Source organism: Corvus moneduloides, chromosome 6 (assembly GCF_009650955.1).
Source record: "Corvus moneduloides isolate bCorMon1 chromosome 6, bCorMon1.pri, whole genome shotgun sequence".
In the NCBI taxonomy this organism is placed as follows: Eukaryota; Metazoa; Chordata; class Aves; order Passeriformes; family Corvidae; genus Corvus; species Corvus moneduloides.
Genome location: NC_045481.1, coordinates 29929018 through 29952324, shown reverse-complemented (window position 1 = coordinate 29952324; position 23307 = coordinate 29929018). Strand labels below are relative to the sequence as shown.

The window sequence follows — 23307 nt, the reverse complement described above, 5'->3', positions numbered from 1 at the left end:
AGCCATTCCAGTTTAACAGTGCTGCAGCTGTCTTGCCAAGAGAAAAGTAACATTTCTTAGACTGGTTTCCTAAAGGCAATTGGTTTATGCCAGCAGAATCTCTATCTACTGAGCCTATTCTTTGCCTAACAGTTTTTTAACCTAAAGAGTGATTTCAAAAAGGATAGGAAAATCCCAGAGACAATTAATGTCCTAGAAGTTCTGAGAAAATTAACAGAGGGAAGACAAAATAAGAACTCCCACTGCCGGACTTACTGTCTATTTAAGAATAACTTCATGGCCAATCAGTGCAAATGCAGCTGGTAACAGGCCACAGCTCACACTGTCTCTTCCCCAGTGGAGGGTTCAAAGGGAGACAGAAGGAACTGTAATCATCATAATAAGGTAAGCAGTCAGAGAGATTGGGATAAAGGTTACGAATCTACAGGAAACCATGCTTTTGCAGCTCTGCTACTCCTGGGGCAAACAGTCTTCCTGCTCTTTAGGGTCTCTTTTTTTTAATAAGAAATGTATTATTTCTCTGAGAGCTTCTATCACAGTTTCTCTCACTATTTTAGGTGTCAAGTCTTAGGTGTCAGTACCTATTTCATTCATCAGAGTTTTCATGCAGGCATTTTCATTCTGACTGATAGCTCTAATATATCTGTAATACAAGTAGAGGAAATATTCTTATGATACCATGGCATAATAATCAGTGGGATCCTGGACTGCAAGCAGCTGCTGTCATGATTCTTAACTGTAAACAAATGGGACTGTTTCTTGAGGACACAAGATGGTGTCTTAAGCTATTTTTATTTATTGCTTTAAAATGAATCTTTCAGAAACATCAAGAAGTTTTGCTGTTTAAAGTGAAAACACTGCAGATAATGCAAGAAATGAATGAAAATATAAGTAACTGAAATAGAGACGACATACAATCCAGCTTACAAAAGACTAAGACCTAATGGTTATAAATTCATTCACTAGAAAATTTCCTCAAACTAGAGACAAACACAGGAATTAGAGAAATGCAAAAATGATCAGTGGAGCATATACTGCAGAATATAAAATGGAATAGCTGCAATGTGCTAATAGCGTTGTTATCAGTAATTATTAAAAATTACAATAATGTAGCAGCAAGGAGTCTTTGCCAGGAGTGGAACCTCAGGCTGACTCATAGGGAATGGAGTCTGTTGCTATCTCAAACCCTTTCAGTGATTTCAGTGGAAGATGAAAATGCAACAGGGATACTGAGAGTTTGCTGAGTAAAAACCCCAGCACAACCCAGCCTTGCCTGAGTAATGTGCAAGGAGAGCCCATGCAGGCAGGTCCCACAGTGCTCATTCATTCTGCGGCACTGCCTCCTGCAGCCAGCACCCCGGCAACTGGGAAACCACAGACCTGGGCTGTCTCCGTGATATTTTAAATCACTTGTGTATTAGCTTTATGATGGATGAGAAAGATAATTGCAGAGTGCAGCAGTGATTTTGACAGGATGCATAGCTATTTATTTACTGTTTCTTCACTACATGCACAAGAAAACAAACAGTCATTACCTTTGTCTCAGAACAAGGGAAAATACTGTTAAGTTACACATATTTTCAACTATTGTTTACATTCAATGATAGAAAATATGATTTGAGTCTTAAGATACTTCTTTTAAAATTTCTTTAGGTGTTTTCAGAAGCTTTTAGAGAGGACAAGGGACTCAAATATTTTTCAAGATTAAGTTACAGATATGGATATATGGACAGAATTGGATATATTGGATATATGGCTAGAAAGCAGAATATAGCTTTGAGTAATGGTAGTTACATTTGGCATATCTCTTAGTTTGGTTTGAGTGCATTTCTATAGGTAGCTTATATCACTATGGAAAAATAAGCTAGTCTAAGCAAAACAATTTCCACTTTTAGATATCACGTTCTGCATCAGTTGTAATTAACTTTATTTTCAGAAATACAGAACCATAAAGTATTAGAAAATTTTAGCTGCCAGCAAGACTGCTAGAAGTCAGAGCTGCAGTTGGGAGCATGTTGTGGTCATTGTCATTCATTGTCCAACTGGATCCTGGAGAGAAAGTAAAACCCTAATTTTGTAATCACATACTGAGCAGAGGTTTAGCTTAGTAGCTGTTCAATAAATGGCTGAAAAGAAAATTGTTGTTATAAAAAAGATTTAAACATATATAACAGGTTTTGTGATGATTAGTAAATATGCCTCTCCCCATCTGCTCTGAAGGAATGGTTGGCATGGCATTTTCTGTGCACTTTGCCACACAAACCCACAGGAGCAGCTGAAAGCTGAAAATCTTGGCTCTGCTAGGCAATCCACTGAAATCCATGCGGAGTTGTGGAACGCTTTTTTTTAGCTACCCCAGGCAGCTTGGCCTGGTGTATTGATAGCAGGTGGAAAAATCATTTCTCTTGTCTCATCTCTGAACATGAGAGCCTTGTTCAAGAGGGGGAAAAAATGGTGCCTCACATTTTTATTTTTAAACATTGTATTTAAAAGATTTTAGGACAACAAGCACAGCTTGGATTGGGGTTTCTAGACTATGTGTCAAAATATAGCAAGCTGAAGCCAAAAACATCAGGGCGCTAAGATTTCTGTTTCTGTTCAGCAAGGGCAATCTTTCCACCCACACAATGGAATTTTGTATATTTTTATCAACTTTGCAGCTGCTGTCGTCATGAATATCCCTTCATTGCTGTTCTGAGATGGATTTGCTGATAACCATATTCAAAGAGGAGGGGCAGTGTCAGTCTCATGAGGAGCCTAAGGAGAAAGAAAGGCATGGGCCTCTCCCTCCTTTCACCCACATACTGAATGATTTGGATTTCTTCGTAACTTAACCCAGCAGGGACATAACCACATACTGGGCTTGGGGCTCAGACTGGCTCCTTTTTATTCTAACACCTGCTCTGCCCAAGAAGATGCTTCTCTTTTCATTATCAGTAGGCAGAGAGATTAAAATGGTATGACAGCTGGATTTATTTATTGGAAGTTTATGAACCAGGTTTTGATTTGAAATAAAAACAAAATCTCAGCCCAAGCTGCTGAGTTTGCCTGATTTTGATTCATATTTGATGGCCTTTTTTAAATGGTTTATTAAACTATCAAGCCTCTTTTGCTGAGCTCTGCGTTTGTAAACCCACACCTTTGAAAGGAATGAGTGAAGATAAGGAATGTGATGTGTATCTTTCTTAAAGTCTTACAGAATATTGTAGGCAATCCTTAATGTTTGCTTAACTATTAATGAGATGAGAAGTTTCCATATAGAGACAAGTAAAGGAATATTGACTGAGAGGTAGAGCAGGTGAGCCAGCAACACAATAAAGCAAGTTGGACCCTATTCCATTTTGTGAATTCATGCAATATGGCCCTTAGAATAAATTAACAGATAATAATTAAGAGAGCCTTATCAAATCTATTTTCTCCCTTAGGTAAAAAACATACATGATGGCAATCCAGCTATGAATCAGGGCATCCTATTCAAGCAGTACATTTTCTATTCTAGATAATGAATTAAGATATTATCTCTGTTCTAAAACCAGATCACTGTGTCAGCTTTGCCTTTGTCATTGTGCAGCTCAGCTGTAGCTCTCATGTGTTCAAGCATTTCTCTGTAAGACACAGTTGGAGCTGAGGATCACGTTGACAGAAACATATGCGGAACCGGCAGCCATTAAATCTCTCAGTCAGAGTTTTCTGGCAGACACAGATTAAAGTTGTAGCAGGCTCTCTGTGTTTTTCAGGGAAACAGACTTCCAGTTTCATGTTGGGCTAAGAGCACTGAGTGGCACATGACAGACTGCAAGAAAAAATACTTGTATTGTAAATACTTTTCAAGACATATTTTTATTAACCCAGTTTTTCAGTAGCGGTGGTTTATATTTAGGGAACTAAATCCCTGTATTTAAATGTTCAGTGGAAAACTCTCCTGTGTGCAAAATATTGATTTGTGTGCTAGTTAAAGCTTTCTTAAAACTTTATGTTTATGCTTGCATGTCTCTTTGGTATTCCTGAGAGAAAGACTAGAGTTCCTTTGCCGACTCTGAAAAATCATTAAGTATCACTATGACATAGTGAGTTTTGCTTTAAAAAAGGACTTCACAGGCTTGTCTCGCACTTAAACGGCAGAAATACATTTATGATGAGATCCTGAACCTATTTGTTTTGGTAGGGTGCTTTTTGCCATTGTCAGTAACAGAATGATATTTGATCATTTTATCAGGTTATTTATATGGCATAGTGTGTATCTATCAGCCAGCTGAATACTAGCTGAGTACTCTGTGTTAGCTTGTGAACTCTGCTTCTTTGGAGGATAAACCATAGTATCTCTAAAGAGTTGTGCATTATACGATGTAGAAATACAGATTTACAGAAGTAAGGGTGTTGGGTCAGATTAGGAAGGTGGGTGATTATTATCAGTACACAAGACCAAGTACAGGATGGTACTCTGATGAAAACCCAGGGATCAGCCAGGAATCAGAAAGGCAGAATATCTTTCACAACAGTTCAGCAAGAAGACAATTACACTGCTATTAAGGTTTTTTGGGATGCTGCAGAAGAAGGTCACATTGCTGTCCACTTGCTGTACTTGTCTCTTTGCTCTTATATTTCCTGCAAATATAAAAAGCCATGCAGGTTTGTTTTTAGATATCAGCAGCTGACCAGAACCAGGGCAAATTTTGCTGTGACATTGCATACTAAGGCAGTTCTGGTATTGACTTTAAATGAAACAAGAAGAGGTTGGTAAACGGATGCTCTGGTTGATGGCTGTTGTGCATTCTCAGGCTGATAGTGGGATAACAAAGTAACATCTTGGAGTGGAAGGGCTTTTTTGTTTCTAAATCAGAAAGGAGAGCTCTTGCTACACATTTATCACTGGGTAGTCTGGTGGTTTTGCCAGTTACAAAGCAGAGCAGACAATGGGTTTTTATTGCTCTGTAGAATATTTAAATGGCTTCCATATTTGATGGGTGACAATGTTCAGAACTGGGCACCCTTCATATAAAGAAACCCATGTGTACTGAGGCAACTGTTTCAAAAAAATGTTGTGGGTTTTTCAGGGGTGGGGCGATACAACTTGTACTACAGACAATAGGTGGTTTTTACCTTCAGGTTTTTCCCTCTCTCCTTTTTTTAGGGAATCTTTAAAAACTTCTACACAATCTCCAAACCAGCTATTCAAAGAGAAAGAACTTTTAACATAATGCCATGTCAGTCATATCAAAACAAAGAGAAGCAAAAGAGGGCTCCAAGCCAAGCAGTTGCTACTGCAGTTGGTACAGCAACTGGATGTTAAGTAGAGAGTGAAGCTAAAAACAAGTTGGGGCTCAACCTTGTTTTTCATGCTTCTTTCAACACAGGTTGACATAAGAAAGTTGTGTTTATCTGGACATAGCTTTAAAATACTAGTAATTATGCCTTTTAGATGTTTATACTGTAAGTATATCCAGATTTTTTTCTCTGCTTTGTCTTCAATGCAGTTATACTACTTTGTGGCTAGAGATACATGAAAATACTTTGCACGTGTCATTTCATTTATACATTTCTTGGAAAGGTGAATATGTATACTCCAATTCTGAAACTCTTTAAATGTTTCCAATATTCTGAAAGTGCTGAAGCTCAGCTGCATTGAATAGAGTATATTTTCCTTTGTCTCGGTTGAGGTTGCATATTTCTTTTACTCTCAGTCAAATCTTTGATTTCAACATGGTAAGAGAGTATGCCTATGGCTCTGATTTAGGAACATAGAATGTACATAGTTCTTAATGAAAACTATCTCTTTACATCAAAACCTGTCTTTAAATAATACTAATGCTAGTGTTGCTTTATCTGGGTCATTGAGTAAGAAAAGAAATAATAGGTTATGAGTCTGTAATAACTCATGATGTGTGATTCTCCTAAGGTCTGGTGGTTCTGTACACAATAGCTTCCAGAAAATACCATAAAAAATCAGCCCCTCTGTACATAATTCAGTCATTTCATAGCAGGTGCCATACAGGAAGAATCAAGGGTTACAGAAAACCCTTGTATAAAATAGAAAAAAAAAAAATCTAAGCCCTAAAAAAAGCTTTGTCTAAACTCCTTGTCACATTGCTCAGAAGCCAAAGCTAAGTTTTGCATATTGAGCTAAGACAAACTGCCAGCACCAGTGACACAGTGACTTTTAGATGTGTGTTAGGGTGATGATTGGAAAACACCTAAAACTCTAGTCTTGAAAGAATCTGTGTGTGCATGGATGGCCCCCTAAGCTTGTAGTACATAGCTGCATACACAATGTGCCATTAAAGGATTTGTATGTCAGGAACAAATACTAGCTTTAAAAATTCACTTACTGATGGTAAAGGCATAACCCATTTGGATTAAAAAATAAATGCTTTCTCTTATGACAGATATGTGAAACATATTTTTCCTTGGCTCCAAAGAAGGTTTTTCTGTATGTTGCTAACCATTGATTCACTGAACACTGAATGTCGAATTCATTAGCATGGGCTTATCCACTGCAAATGGGTGAGGAGGAGGAGATATGCTCTCCCTAATAGAATTAGTAACTACACAGTGGCTTTCAACATGAGCTCAGAATATATGATGCTGCTATTTGGCCTAATCTTTTGGGACATGGCAAGTTCCAGGGTATCGATAATTTCAGATTAAATCTAGCTCTTAAATTTGAATTGGTCCCTCCAGCACTGCTGTCAGACTAATAGCATCAATAAGAAAGATCTCTTCCCTTCTTAGATAAGAAACATTCAGGCAGGGCTTTAGCCCATCCCTCAAACACAGCACTGTTACTTTCACAGCATTAACTGCATAATGACTGCAGGTAAAATATACTACAGGCTTTATGCTGGCCATTTCCATTTGATTTTGCAAATCAAATCTGCGTAGTTGGGATCAAACTTCTTGGCTGATTGGATTAAAAGATGAGACATTTGGATGAGGGAAATAGATTATGTACTCTTTCAGATCTGAAAAATGTCTTAACTATTCAATTCCAGTTTTATTCAAGTATGTCTGAAAGTAGGATTTGGCCCACAGTTGCAAGCTTTGATGATTGTTATGTTAGAGGTAAAAACTAGTGCCCTTAAGCATGCAGGATGAGAGCAGTCTGGCTGAGCACAGACAGCCTGGGGCTCAGGGCACACTGTGTGACACAGCCTGGCACCTGGGGTACAGAGGACAGGGATGGTGGGGGAGGCAGGTACTCTGCTGCTTCGTCTGCTCCCAAAGTGTTGCCTCCAGTTGAAGGAACCTCAGCAGACCTACTTGTCCAGCTGACGCAGAGAGCAGAAGGGATTCTCTCTGCTTTTTGCCTAGAGCTCAATCCACCCTGCTCTGACCAGACTCTGACACACAGTCTTGATGTTTAATACATAGGGTGAGACTTGCAAGGTTTAGTGCTCCTTATTTACAAACTATCAACATTCCATCTATCAGATATCTCCTTAGGTGAGGCTAACTGAGACATGCACTGGTAAAGAATATAGTGGCCTTGGTGTTTGCCACTAAAATGTGTGTTTTAGAAGCAGTACTTAGTCTGTAAGTAAATAAAGTAGCAAAATAGTTATGGAAGCGGGTTTTGTTCCAAGGAACACATGCCATGATTGAGAACATGGTAACCATCACATGAAGAGAATTAAGCGTAATAAACCTCCTTTTATGCTTCTATCCCAGCTCCCTCTTTCCCAGCTGTAAACACAACCCTTTATCCCACCCTGCAACCTCCTTCACTGCCCCACAAATGACATACCTTAATCTCTGGTGGCAGTGCTTCCATTTCCTCCTTTCCTTGGCATCTAGAACAGTGAGACAACGTGGTCACTTCACTGGCACACTACAAAGCCAGTACTTTACACACCCCAGAGGGAAGGAAATTGAATCGGGAGGATATTTATAGATTATTCAGATGGAATGTCTGATTGCTTTGGAAAAACAGCAACTAGGAATTAAACATGAAACAGTTGTACCCTTTTTCCTCTCTTGAAAAAGATCTACACTGCAAAAAGAGGCATTCAAAATTGTGGACTGTCAGAATGAAAGTTGCTTACACAGTTTTAATTCTGTTCCTCTGTACTTATGCATTATGAAAGCAGAATTCATTCTGAGCCGTTCACACGGCCTGTTCCTATAAAGGTTGTCAGACTAGATGATCAAGATGGGCCCTTCTAGTTTTGTAACCTATGGAGTTCTGATCTAAAATGACATGATCACACACCATTTTCCCCTCAGCCATGCCTACTTCAGTGCACCAGGTAGATCTGTACCGTGGCCGAATTAGTTTGCTGTCTCTAGGATAACTGTTCCATTTGTTGGAGAATTTTTGAGATATATAGGGTGGAATGGGTAGGCTTAAAAAAAGTAAAAAAAATGGACAGTCACTCTAGGGAGCTGGATTCTATCCTTGAGTATGTCACATAGTTTCTGTGGAGTGTAAATTTGGAGTGGCTTTCAACATGCAGTCATTCATTTCTGAAGATGTAAGTTGTGTTGTTGATCATTTAATTGGAAAGGCAGGGCATTTAAAGTTGTAATTAAAAGCAAAACCTGTCTTTTGTACATAGATGCACAGAATTATAATTTCTTTGCAGAAGGACTTGAAATTGGGAATCCAAATCAGAATTCTGATATTTATGTATCTGACAGCAGAAATACCAGCTTCTATAGGGATAAAAATGAATATGAATAGTATTTGTGAAGAGTTATGAGCATTGGACAAATGAAGGTGAATAACTGGGGGTTCAGAAAAGAGATCAATTGATGTGCCTTAAATAAGAGAGTACCACACAACCCTTTATGAAAATACAGCAGAATAGGAAAGCTAATCATTCTTCTACCGCACAAAATGAGAAAATAAATCTAATTTATGAAATATTACTTTATATGAAAATGAGTGTATATGATTTTCAGAAACATTTTAATAATGAACAAATCTAGATAAAGGACAATCCTTGGCTTATTTAAATTGTGAGCTGCTTTCATAAAACCTATATTAGACAGAGATCTTCACTGACCCAATCAATTCCATAGAATACTCTTCATTGTGCTTTAAAATCAATAATAACAAAGTACTACCAGAATAAATTATAAGGGTTAATGTGCACTGTACAAAGTAACATGAAGTACTTTATTCTCAGGATGAGTTTTGGGTCTGTCAGTTATACTCCTTATCTGTTATCTGGGAAATGCTGATCAGAAATGCTTCTATGATAATATAGATAAACTATTACAGTTGTATAATTTCCCACCCACTATGAGCATTTCTCTTGACTGTTGAGTAGCTTTGTTGAACTGCTGCAGTGTTATGTCGGGCACCTTGGCACAGCCAGATGTGCAACATTCCAGGGAAATAACTGTGGTCTTACAGTACCTGGACACATGTTGCGATCTGTGAAGCCATGGGTAATAGCTCAAAAGAGTGCACACGTGTCCCTTACACAGAAATATTTTTCCAATCCCTGTATTAGATCCATGAATTCTAGTACAAGGACTAAAGTGTATTTCTCTGGGGACTAAGGTCAGTTGCAATAGTGGTTCAAAAAAGGACAGTTTAAAAAAGGAATAAAAAAAAGGTTCGGCTGGCCAATGTACGTTCTCTCTTCTAGATGCAGGGACCTTCTGAGATGGTAGGAAGAATCTGATTCTGCTTAAGATGTAGCTGTATTTTCTAAACTGCAAGAATCACCAAAGAAGGATTTTGGAAGATGTATCTGATTTACCAGTTTACTGCACTACAATGAATTTAGCAGATGTGATACATCAACACAGTATTATGAGCTTAAATTATAGTACCCTTTTTCATCAAGCATCAAATGCAGTGGCATATTGCACAGAGCTCAGTGTGTTCAGTCACTAGGCATTTATGCCTGCTGCCAAAAATAGAATGTCTTTCTGTGATGGGTTAATCCCTCCTTGGCTCTGATCCTGGGTAGATTACTAGTTATAGCATGCTATGAAAGACTGCTGTGTAAGGCAAGTGTTTCACTTAAGTCACTTTGCAACATTCTCTGGACAGTAGAAGTTTCTTGTGCATTTTCTTGCAATGTGGGGAATAGTTTCATTGTCTTTGCTAAAGCACCCAATGTATATTTTGATAATTATTTTTTACTGTGTACTAGAATGTTCTTAATCATAGTATAGTACACTTTGAATACTAGGGAAGAAATCAGTCTTTGATTTTGCTTAGGAGTTCTAATCAGTGTGTGTTCATAATTAGAGCACAAAATGTATTTGGTTATTTTGTATCACTCGGGATTTTTTAAATTCTGGGAGTTTAAACTTTAGGACAAGACACTGCAGTCTTCTTTATACTCACCTGAAGGTCAATAAGTATCAGAGCTTGGCAAACAAGAAAGAATATTCCTTAAACACTTCTCTGTAAGGAAAACAAGTTTATTTCAGCTGAAATTATGTCCCCATTTAAGGACCTTTTCAGTAATGTTTAAAGAATTGAGTTTTCCTGAAATGTCTGTGTATAGAAGCCAAGTTATAAACTTTAGAAAGTTTATACTTTTGTGTCAAAACCAGATACATTTAAAGTTCTTGATTTTTAAGATGGGATAAATACTTATTTTTATCCAGCCAGGTAATTTTAAAATACTCTTGGTGTTCAAATCACTATCCTCATGGCAAGCCAGCAAAACTTTGTTGATTACAAGTTGCCAGAACTTGATACTTAGAGAATGGAAATGGCCCTGTGCAATAACCATGAGTAACCACTGCTCCCAGATACTGTGGGAACTTCATGGGGAAATATTGAGACATTAGCTCAAGAGAAATGAAAGTTTCACCGCAAAGACCTGAGTTACTATGAATAAAAATAATTCTTAAGTATATTAATCTGTTAACATTTGTGGAAAAAAATGGCAGAAACACACTATTTTCTGCAGGAAATATTGAAAAGGAATGGGATATTGAACCAGAAGAGGTTTAGATTATGTGCTAAGAAAATTTTTTTACAGAATAAGTTGCAAAGCAACTGCCCACAGAAGTGGTGGAATGAGCATCCATGGAAGTGTTTTAAAAACATGTGAATATTTGAGGACATGGTTTAATGGTGAGCATAGTGGTCATACTATTTTGGGAGCTGGACTTGATGATCTTAAAGGTCTTTTCCAGCCTTAACAACTCTATGATTCTGGGAGAGATACAAACAGAAAAATCAAAAAAATAAGGTAAACCAGGGATATTTTTTTTAAATATTGATGAAAAGGATCATTTCTCATAGAAGAGAAGGATCAGCATCAGGGCCACAGTTGTGACTGCTGACATCAGATTTTTCAAGGTCGACTAGAGCATTTGTACTAGAGATATCTGCCAAAATCAACAATACCATATCACACCTGTCAGAAGCTACAAAGTAATTGCCCTTGGGTGAGTCATGTTAACATCCATGTACTCAGCAAACCAAGCAATTATAAACAGGTCTCTGCTCTCCCTGCCAGTCATTATAGTTATTTGTTCAATTTGTTGCTTTGCCTCAGTTCTAGTTAATGTGACTTATGAGCACTTAGTGCATACTGACTGGAAAGACAAAGGAGAAAAGTGACTCTGCTGAGTGTCTGGGCAATTGTCCAAAAATCCTAAATCTATAGTGACAGACAAAATTGGTTCTGACCCACAGGAGAATTCAGGATTATGGGGACGGATGCTGCTAGCTGGAAAGAAAACCACAACAGTGAAATTAAACAAAAAAAAATTAAGACTGTAAAGGAATCAAAGTTTATTTTTTCTAGGGCATGACAGTAAATGCTTCTATAGCAGTTTCAGGCAATGCTGACTGTGCTGGTATATTTACATGATGAAAAGCTCACTTTCAGTAATTTCATTTTGTAAAGCCCACTACAATAGGAATTAGAAAAATGACTATTAACTCCATTATATTTTATGGAAAATGAGGCAAATTATGTCCTTATGTACTTGGCTACCTATAAGTTCATCCAGTATTCAGGTGATGACTTAGATTTTCTGAATGGCAGATGTTCAGAAATTGGGAGACAGAAGCTGGCCAAGAAAGCTGCCTTAGTAGCAGTGCAGGTTATAAATTCAGCATGGACAATCTGTTCTCCAAAACAGAGCTAAAGTGATTTAAAAGGTTCGTCAAGGTCACTGAAGAATACTATACAGCAGTGCTCCAAAGCACCAGCTGTCAGGACTGTCAAGACTTGCTAATGAACTGTGCAATCTGCAGAAAATAATACTAATGCTAATTGAAGCCTGAATAACTTGAAATCTAGTAGGTCATGGCTATTGATTTATTTCCTATGATAATATCAGCAGCGCAGCATGGGACAATGCCTAGTTACCTATAGTAGTAGCTAATCCATTGCTGATGCCATTCATACAAATATCTAGCAGGTTTGAAGCCCTCCTCATGAGATGAGGAATTTGGTTGCATATTTTGCAGATGGTGGATCACTTTTTGCTCTTCTACTAAATCCTGAACAGTGTCTTAGATTCAAAGAAGGCATACAAGTGCTCTGAATCCAAGAAGAGTTTGCTGTTACACCTTCTTCTGGGGGGTAGTAAGGGAATAATCTGAGTTAGAATTCAGAACTCAGCCTAGCTCTGGACTCAGGAATAGTCTAAGTGTACACTTGAGTTTAACAGAACCAACAAGCCCTACTTTTTGGTTCAGGAATCTCTGCACTGTACGGAGTATGCCCTCTTTTGAATCCAGTCACATTTTAAAATTAAGACTTAAATTCTTTCAGGAAAAATATCCCTGTCTAAGCAGCTCTCAAGAGGTTACATGAAACACATAACAAGCACGCTTAATTTCAACACGGTTTTTAGGCTGTGTGTGTCCTGAACATTAAAAAAACATTTATTGAACATCAGTCTGGGACTTGATAGTCCTCAAGTGCAGAGGACCAGGAAGGTTCTCCACAGTAAGTTTTCTTGTTCTTTTAATTGAGTTTTTATACTTTATTTTAGAAATTTAGTAAATAGGGATCACAACATGTGAATGGCGTTTGTGTGAGTATGTAAAAGATCCATAGGAAGGCACTTTGAATTTTTGGGAATGGGGGTCTGTCTCCACCACCCAAAAGGTAGAGATCCTCAGAGTCACTTATTTAGTTATTACCACTGAAACACATACTTGTCACGTCACCAGACAGACCTCCCTTTGCTACTTGTCTCTGCTTGTACTGTACCACCATAGCAAATGAATCCATTTAGTGACAAGTTAAAATTTTCCAGATTTATGCTGTGTTGGAATAGTCCCCATGGTATCTGTTTGTATATATTTTCCAATTTAGCCTCTTAAGTAAATCCCTGGGTTTTGCATTGCAATTAGTTTCTACTAGCAAGCAATTAAATGCAAAATGGTGTCTGACGAGTGTTCTAGTTGCATTTATGATCTTCAGGTTTCATTTCACACTACGAAGATTGTATGGTTTGCTTGCCAACCAAATCTTGAATTTAAGAGTGGAGTTGCTTTAAATGAGTTACGCAGTTTGTTTTCTCAATGTTAGGACAAAACTTTGTTAATGTTTTATAATTGTTTTTATTTTACTCTGACAGTCTCTGAAAGTAGTTATCATAAACTGTTGCTAACAGAAATACAAGAGATATGTCTCACTGACCTATGCCTGATCCTCAATAAAACAAAAATGAGAAGCAGTTCAAATCTCAAGAAGCTTAGGATTTAAACAGGGCAGCTCAAAAGGCACCAACTGACGCAACTGTGGTAAGATTTTTTGTCCTTCCATATTCAGATCCGTATTTTCAAGGAAAGACAAAGCAAGTGACTATTCTCTGATACAAATGGGAGGATTATCTAATTTTTCTCCAAATGGTATTGCTTTTAGTACCCCTTTTAAAGCACTGGCAGAGCTCCTTGATTTTTACAATGCATGGCTGCAAAGAATGCAATGAAAGTTGTCTATTATTCACCTAATTTTTTTGAATAAGCTCAAGGTAATTATATCACATCTGATCTTTTGATATTTGCTTTCCTTAACATACTAGAGAAACACCTTCCTTTCAGCCACCTGAAATCCCAAGGTGGCCATCAGAAATGATTCCACCTCTAATGGTCATTATTGGCCTTTTCCCAAAAGCATGCAGTATGTGGCAAACAGTAGATAACACTGTCAAGACGGCTGCTTCAAAGTCTGGCTTTTTGGTTAAAGTAAGAATGCTGCAGAAATCAGAGATCAGTGTGACTGTGGAGTCTGGACATATAGGTTAAAAGTAGCTGATGCATCAAAAGGGTCAGTTTTCATGTGGGACTTTTACAGTGAAAGGTTGAAACTGTTAACAACTCTTGAAGCACGTATTTTTGGAAATTAACCATTTGGAGGCTTGACCCAAATGATCTGAGTCCCTACTGCAGAGGTGGAATATATACAGAAACTGTCTAGTGACTAGCGCTCACAAGTTGCTTTCTTAGTTTAAAAATGATTACATGATTATGGATTTTGATTCAAAATGCCTTTAGGTGTTTAATGAAGTGTCAGGTTCTACATGCACTATCTGCTCTATATAGGAAGCACAGGTCTCAAAAACATCTGAAAGTGAGTGGTAACATACACAAAAAAATTAACTTAGGAACACAGTAAATATAATAAAATATAATGAATGAATAATGCAATGAATAATTAATCATTAATAATGAAATAGCAATTTTAGCATGACAAGTTTTATTGTGGTGCTGTACATCCTTGGCTATCTTTACTATTTTAAATGTCTTGATAGAATTCATATATCATATAAATCCAGTGCTCTGACAAATTTTATTTTGCTAACCTTTTCTATTAAAAAAAATAAACAAATGTAAACCAGTGATTTTCAGAAGATGCAGCTTCTTCTGCATTTTAAAAATTTGCTATAAAATAGTGGATGCTTAAAAACTGATAAATTATTTTTAGTTCTTAATAATATTAATAATGCTTAATATATATGCATGAAGATTAAAGAAGTAAGGACAATAGATATACTGTCATTTTGTTTTTCTAGGAGAAACAAAATTTTGATAAAGGAAAAGAGCGAAAATAAAGGTAAGAAAATGAGTTGATATAGCTATACATCTCCATTTTGCTGACTGCAATTTCTGACCACATCTTAAAAAAATCATTAAAATACATGTTTATCTTAGCATAAATGTGTAACTCATGTTATCTTAGGTGAAATTTAAGCAGAAATGTAAGTCCTTTATTAAATATGAATGTGATAACTCATTAGCAAAACAAAGCAAGTGTTTGATCAAGACTGATCAATGAAAGTTTATGAGGACATCAGTTATTGCTACATCACTTGATGTGTCAGTCATGACTAAAATCTTTGTATTTTCTGTAGTGCTTTCTCTAAGAACAGTTTGTTTTAGGATTATAAGCTCAGTTAAATCTTCATAATGAGAAGCAAAATTACTTGATCGTTCACAAATCACGATTCTCAAAGACTGTATGGCCAAATATAAGCAGGGAAGAAATCCTGTTAAATTGTTGAAGCAAAATCCTAAAGTATGCCTGTGTGGCCTATTTTTCTCACTATTTTGAAAAGAATTTAATGACCCATTAGGTGGCACAGTAGCAGTTCTACCCTACTTCTTGCAAAAGAAAAACACTACAAACATAAGAGGATTATATTATCATCAGGATTCCTTCTGAATTAATAAGCTTAAGAGGGACCTGAATTACAATAGAAGAAGATGAGTTACAGTAGAATATTTTACATGGTACCTTGAGTCTAGTTTGGAATCTCTCCCTGCAGCCAGTTCGGATGATATGGTTTAGAAGACTCCCTTTTGTCACTAAAGCTAATTAGGAAAGGCTCTATTTAGACAAATGTAATACTGCTACTAACGAACAAAGATCAAACTATCTGGCATGCAGCTGCTGCTAAGTATATCTTATTCAGTCAGCATTTATACTCCCCTTGAATTCTGCTGCTATCCAGTGTTGTGTAAGAGTGTATTTTCCCAAAAGTAACTATTTATAGTGACAGTTAATACTAGGGCAAGAAAACAGTATTCAAACAGGCACGTGCTTTGCAGTGGCTGTAGAACATAACTCAGATTGCATGGAGCTCTGCAGGTTGTATTAATGAGTTTCCACAGAGCCTTCCTTCCTGATGGAAGAAAGTTCAGAATGGATATACATCCAGCCTGCATGGATGAATGGGGAAGGGATTTTGTGGATAAACAGATGTCCTGTCTTATGTGGGATTTTACATTTGATCCTTCTAGGCCAATGGACAAGAAATATTGTCTTGGCAGACAAGAAGTTTCCCACTATAGGCAGAAGATACTGAAACCACCTCTTGAATCTCTTATTTCAGCTTGAGCAGAAGAGTCTTAGGATTGCAATATTATTGAGATTATTTTGAAACAGCTTACCTGAAAAAAAAAAACAATGGAGATATCACTTCTCACTTGCAGTATTTTGAAACTTGCAAAACACCGTAAGTGGACATCTGAACAGAAGACTAAACATCTTGGGGCTCTTTAACACATCAGCAGAAACATGTTTTCTTTCACCAAAAATGTGGTAGAGACAAGGATTTTCTTAGTGCTTAATAATTTGTCTCTTGAGTATTAGGATAAAGAAACACTTTGAAAACATTTTGGCAGAGTATAAATAGGAGCTAAAGTGTTACCATTTTAATAAAAAAATTAATTATTAATACTTTAGCCATGATTGAATGGTCACATCAGATCACATTACAGGTCAAGCTTTTGCTTTGCAAGGAATTACTGCATATAATACATGAATGAAATAAACACACAGTATTTTAGATACAACTTCATACTTGGATTTCTAGATATCAATATATATAGCATGTTATGGATGTATTGTATACCTCAAAATTAAAGACAGATGAACTCAGGGCAGAGGGACAGAAGGCAATATTTTAAAAACTAGTGGTCAAATGTGTTTTTCTACAGTATAGTTCAATAGTAATACTCCTAAGCAAAAATACATTTGGTCTTTAGGTTTGGGTTTATACTAAAAGTAAAATTTCAAAAATTGTCTACTTAACTCAAGACTCCATATTTCTTTTTTATGCACAATTAACTGAAGAGCTTATGTATTATTGAATTGCAATGAAATGTTAAATTCCATGTAGTTTTTCAAAATATAAGTTACATTTCAAAAATCTATAAAGTCTTTTTGGACATTTTAACCATAGGTGCAGTATTTTGAAAATATCACCCAAAGCGATTTTTTCAGGAGTCCCAGTTCCACAATGACAGAACTTAACTATCAGGTATTTTCATTGTGAGTTATGTGTTCCTAACTATATGAAAAGTCAATGCCCAGTGTATGTAGGTTACTGTTAGTGTCTCTCATCGGGTAGCACATAGTCTGCCTTCTCCTTGTTCACAGAACTGATAATTGTAAGATTTCTACCACCAATTTGCACAGCAAGAAACTCCTAAACAACTGTAGCAAACTTAATAAATCCTGTTAACTCATCCTCTAAAAACCATCTTCAGCCATGCTTAGAATAGTAAAGAACTAAATAGTATAGTTAGTACAATCATTAGAACTGAGGTGTCCAAACCCCTCAATTTTTCAGGTTTGTCTGGATACTAACAAAGACAAAGATGGAATTAGGTTGGTTGTCACAGCAGACACAATGTAATGGAGACCAATTTTGTAAAGGAAAAAGAAAAAAAAATAGCCAGTCCATCTTACTTGGATTTATCAACTTTTCATTTAATGAACACAGATCCTGATGTATTGGGACTGAATTGTGTCAGTTACAGTTATTCCTTGTGTTGTAGAAGAAATACATGTGTATCAGCATCATTAGGCATGAAATTCTGTCTCAAGACTGTGAATCATTCAGTGTTTTGTTGCTTGACCTTGCTTTTCTGCCTGTTTGCATGTCTGAAACTGTGTGTTGATCTTGAGGTTATTTCAGCTGAAGTGAGCTTGCTGGGCTCCCTGTTGAGCAAGGCTGTTAGGCAAGACAGTTGCATGACATTTGGTTTAATTTGTTGACACTAGAAATCCCTGAATTTAGCTCTGATGGAAGACAGATCGTGTAATGCCCCTGTGAAGGACTTGGAGCATTCTTCATGTAGGGGCTTCAGACCAGAGAACAGTGCTTTAATACTAGTTTAACAAGAAATGATAGCATTTTGGTAGTCCTTGTTTTAATGGATATCTGAATTTTATCTTGGGGCTTAAAACTTTTTTACACACCCTACAAGCATTTGAAAAAAATTATTACATTTTAAGGTTTTATTTCATTATTCAAAACACAGATTGCAGTAAGTTGCACGTCTGAAAAAAAGTGCTTATCATGCCTGTCTGCCCAAAAGGCATTGAACAATGTTTGGATTTATTTTTGCATGGCTAGCGGTCATAGAAAAAAATAAAGAAATTAGAGCAGTACTTACTAGACGATGAATACAATATTTCTGTCAGGATCTTATTAAGTAGAAAAGATTAAATAAAGCTTATGGTATCTGAATTTTTTATTATTAGGGATTCTTAACAATCATCCTCTGCTTTCAATTCAAGAATTAATTCCTCAATCTCTGTTAAAAGTTTAATTTCCAACAAAAATTATAAGATGCTGCTATTTTCGGTATGCTACTTATGTATCAGTTTCATGAAAATGAAGAAATGCATGCCAGAAAAAAATCCCTGCTACTACCTGTTCTTCAGGTACCCAATTCTCTGAGATGGAAGACAGAGACAGGAGGCAGAACAAAGCCCCCAGAATTGAAGGGGAAATGCTCAGAACCTGCTGGACATGCACAAGCGGGGTCAGATGGAATCCACCCATCAAAGAAGGTGGCATAATTGCTCCCTGAGGCACCCTCCCTCATTTACCTTCAGTCCTGGATAGCTGGGGAAGTCCCAGTTGACTGGATGTTATCAGATGTCCATCTATCTACAAGAAGGCTGGAAGGAGGATATAGGGAACTACAGGCCTGTCAGTCTCAGGGAAGGTCATGAAACAGCTCGAGTGCCAATATGCCACACGTACAGGACAACCAGGGCATCAGGCCCAGCCAGCACGCCTTCAGGAAAGACAGGTCCTGCTGTAACAACCTGATCTCCACCTATGACAAAGAGACCTGCTCAGTGGATGATGGAAGGACTATGGATGTTGCCTTCCTGGGCTTTAGTAAAGCCTTTGACAATGTCTCCCACAGCCTTCTCCTGGAGAAACTGACTGCTTATGGCTTGGATGGGTGCACTCTTGGCTGGGTTAAAAAATGGGTGGCTGGGCCAGAAAATGGTGGTGAATTAAGCTAAGTCAAAATGGTCACGTCTCACAAATGTATTTCCCAAGGGCTCAGTATTGGGGCCAGTCCTGTTTAATATTTTTATCAATTGTCTGGATGAGGGGTTCAAGAACACCCTCAGTCTGTTTGCAGATGACACCAAGTTGGGTAGGAGTGTTGAACTGCTGGAGGGCAGGGAGGCTCTGCAAGCCTATACCTCTGCCAAGGCCAGTGGTATAGGGTTCAACACGGCCAAGTGCCAGGTCCTGCAGTTGGGTCACAAAAACTCCAGACAAATCTACTGTGTTGGGGTACAGGGCCACAAAGCTGCCCAGTGGAAGAAGAACCTGGAATTGTTTGTTGACAGCCAGCTGAACATGAGCTAGCATGTGCCCAGGTGGCCAAGAAGGCCAATGACATACTGGCTTGCACCAGAAATAGTGTGGGCAGCAGGACTAGGAAGGTGATTGACCCCCTGTACTCAGTACTGGTGAGGCCACACCTCAAGTTCTGTGTGCAGTTTTGGGCCCCTCACTACAAGAAGGACATTGAGGTGCTGCCGTGGGTCCAGAGAGGGGCAGCAGAGCTGGGGAAGTTCTGGAGCACAGTTCATATAAGGAGCAGCTGAGGGAGCTGGGAGTGTTCAACCTAGAGAAAAAGAGGCTCGTGGGGAGCATTATTGCTCTCTACAACTAGCTAAAAAGAGGATGTAAGAGGTGGGGGTCGGTCTCTTCTCCCAAGTAACAAGTGGCAGAATGAGACGAAACAGCCTCAAGTTGCACCAGAGGAGTTTTATGTTGTATATGAGAAAAAACTCCAGGGAAAAGGTGGTCAGGCATTGGAACAGGCTTCCCAGGGAAGTGGTGGGATCACCATTCCTGGAGGTATTTAAAAGACATGAAGACATGTAGATGAGACATGGTTTTGTGGTGAACATAGTGGTGCTAGATTAGCAGTGGCATTTGATGATCTTAGAGGTCTTTTCCAACCTTAACAATTAAATGGTTCTATGTTTTTACAGAAATTCTGGAGTTTCACCCATTCCTGTTTCTGTTTTAAATGTTTGAAGACTCTTAATGATGTTCAATGTGACAAAACATCAGCACTCTCTCATGTGGTCTATACATTCATTGAGACGTAGGTATTAATTAACAAGAAATAATTTTATATTATTTCTGAGGAACTTGCAGGGCATACCCATCTAGACCCCTGGGAAAAATCTAACAGAATGCTACTGGGATTACAAACCCTAAGCAGGTGAGTACAACAAAAAATCAGGTTAGAGAATGGAACAGAGACAAATCAGCAACAGAAGTACCAGAATTATGAATTCCTGATCAAGTAAGAGCAGTAGCAACAGATCTCTGCCTTTGTAGGCTGTGCTGTCTAGGTTTCTGCTTTCTGAGTGTCCTATAGCAGAAGAAAATTTGAAGAGAAACAAAGAGGAAAAAACCCCCACTTTTACAGAGGGGATTTGAAACATCATGCTAGCCTATATCAAGAATGAGAACATCAGTGCATTATTTAAAGACTTATACAGTTAGAGGGTTGTCTTGAATATGCAGTGTCAGGGGTTTATTTGTTTTTTTTCAACTGCATGATTTTTTCATCTGCTTCTTGCTGGTCCATCCAGGAAAAAAAAAAAAAATTGTATGTCCCAGATCCGCCAGTCCTCAGGGTGACTGTGCTCTTGCAGCCATGTTCGCACAGAGAAGAGATCCTTGAAAACCGCCCACCTTCTGTCCATGCTCTGACAGCCACCCTAATGCAATCAGCCAACTCACATGCATGGGAGAGAGCTTCAGGCTCTGCCCCAGCTACTGGTGCTCAGAGGCCACCACGTACCCTAACCTCAGGTGGCAGAGTCAGGGTAAAAGAGAGAAGACTGAAAATACAAAGAAACAGGGGTGGAAAGCTAAATAACCCTTCCTGTCATCCCTTCAAAAAAGGAAAGCCGTGATAAAAATTAATTAAAATAATGAATGAAAAAGAAAGATGTGAAGGGAGGAAGCTGCCTGGGAAAAATAGGGTTTAGTCTAGTTCTGAATGGCTTACATGTCAAGAGCCTGGGGAAAATAGGGTACAGGGTAGGAAGCCCAGCTCCATTCAGGATACCTGCACTGGACTTCTTTGTGTAGAATATTTGATTATTGCCTTTAAAAATCCTGCCTGGGGTGTTAGATGTCTGGGAGATGCTCAGAAGTTATAAACAGACCACCACTGCAACTTTCTAACACAGGACCTGAAGGAATTGAGAAGAATGACACACAGTCTTCAATGCCCCATGTTTCTTCTCTTAACATGTCCATATGCCTTGGCTGAGGCAACTCAGAGTCACTCATAGCAACACATTTTATTAAGAAGAACTGTCTTTACTGTAAATTTGTTACCTGCTTGTTTCATTTATTTTTCCTTAATGCTTTTAGGGTGGTATCCTCATCAAAAATTAAATCCACTGAGCATATACAAACACTTGATGGCAAGCTTAAATATTTTGCGAACCTTACTGGCCTTTGCAGCATAAAAAATATAGAGGAGCAGAACACGTTTTGTTGCAGGGCAGCAGTTGAATGAGAAACAGAAATAGAATGGAATTATTTGAGTCACAACCAAAAGAGTTCCCGCTAGCACCATTGTGTTGATGTGACAGATATTGTCTGAAAATAAACAGGAAGTGATAGGGTGATGCTCCAAATTGATAAGCTTTTCCATAAAAGTCTATCTTTGATCCTAAAATATCACATAGACCAGAAAATCTGCTAACACTCTCTGCAGAATTTTATCTATAGTAATTTCTCACACAGACACTTCATTTGTAAACATTTTAAAACTTCATTTTGTTAATGAAAAAAATGAGCTTGCCTGTCACTACAAAGCTAGTTATGTGGCATGGTGAAATAGTGGGAAAGAGTAAATAATATCTTTGATCCAAAAGCTGCACAGTTTTGGAGCTGTGGCTTCTTTAGGCATGTAGTAGAAAAGGTTTGTTAGAAAATGTACTTTAAACACTGCATTGTTACAGCTTTCCTTTGAACTCCAGGCTCCAAATCCTCTCCTGGAGTGAAGTTTGTAATTCACTGGGCTTAAGTCACACACTTTGACATGAATTACACTGTTCACTGAACTGGAGTAACTTCATAAATAATCCTTATTCCCTGGACAGTCCAGTCTATTCATCATTCCCTTCGATGTTTCCTCCCATGCAGATTAGCCCACACATGATAAAAAATCAGAGATGCAACCAATAAATGATTGCTAGGTCTTTGTAAAAGGTGATAAAAGTGCCATTTCTTATGCTACAGACTGGAGAAGTCGAGCTGAATTATACATTACAGACATCTTACCCGTTCTGCAGTGTCTGTGTTGAAGGCCATTATCTTCAGTCCTTCGGGAACTGCAAGGAAGTAAAGACATGGAAGCTTAGAAGAAAAAAGAAGCAAAAAAGAATTTAAACTTTTTTTGGCTAGAAGCAAATTTTAGTTTATTATTCAGCTCAGCTCCACTGTGTTCCACTTTCAGAGTTTCACTAGCTGTTCCACTTAAAAAGCATATGATAGCATGGAAAAGAAAGACTCCTTTAAAGTAGTATTTGTTCAGGGGGACAGGTAAGGTCTCTGGACTTGTGGCTAACATGAAAGAAGATGGATTTGCCAAAATAGCTTAGACAGTTTTCACTTAGATTTGCTTACATCTATGAGACAAATATAGTTAACCAAAGTTTATAGCTCTTTATGTTGACAAGCAGTAGTTATATCTAGACCAGGAGGCTACTTGCTTTTTGACTCATATTTCAACATGAAGTGAATTCAGAACATACTTCAGATGACTCTTTTTAAGAGCCTACATGTATGAGGGTTTTTTCATATATAGAAAGTTTATGGATATTAACTTCCTTCCCATGATACTTAAGGTAGATGTCGTGGCTTTTTTCCCTCTTTCCATGGGGCCTTCATGAGGTCTCACTGACAAGCAGCACTATCTCCCCACAGATTCAGGCTCTAATATGACTTTACCCACACTTTTAGCAGTCTGTACCATCTACTCATGTACAGTGAATATCTACTTGCTGAAATGCGGTCTGTCTGCTGGGCTTCACTGTCACTGTACACACTTTAACAGGGTATGCA

The 23307-nt window shown here is 37.9% G+C and overlaps 1 long non-coding RNA gene across 1 annotated transcript; it reads right to left on the bottom strand.

Moving 5' to 3' along the window:
- Positions 1-838: 838 nt before the first annotated feature.
- LOC116446184 lies at positions 839-22699 on the bottom strand. The gene is made up of 3 exons (XR_004241077.1): positions 22525-22699; positions 7742-7787; positions 839-3793 (listed from the first exon to the last, which is right to left on the bottom strand). It is a non-coding gene; the product is annotated as an uncharacterized LOC116446184 (long non-coding RNA).
- Between the last annotated feature and the right edge of the window lie 608 nt (positions 22700-23307).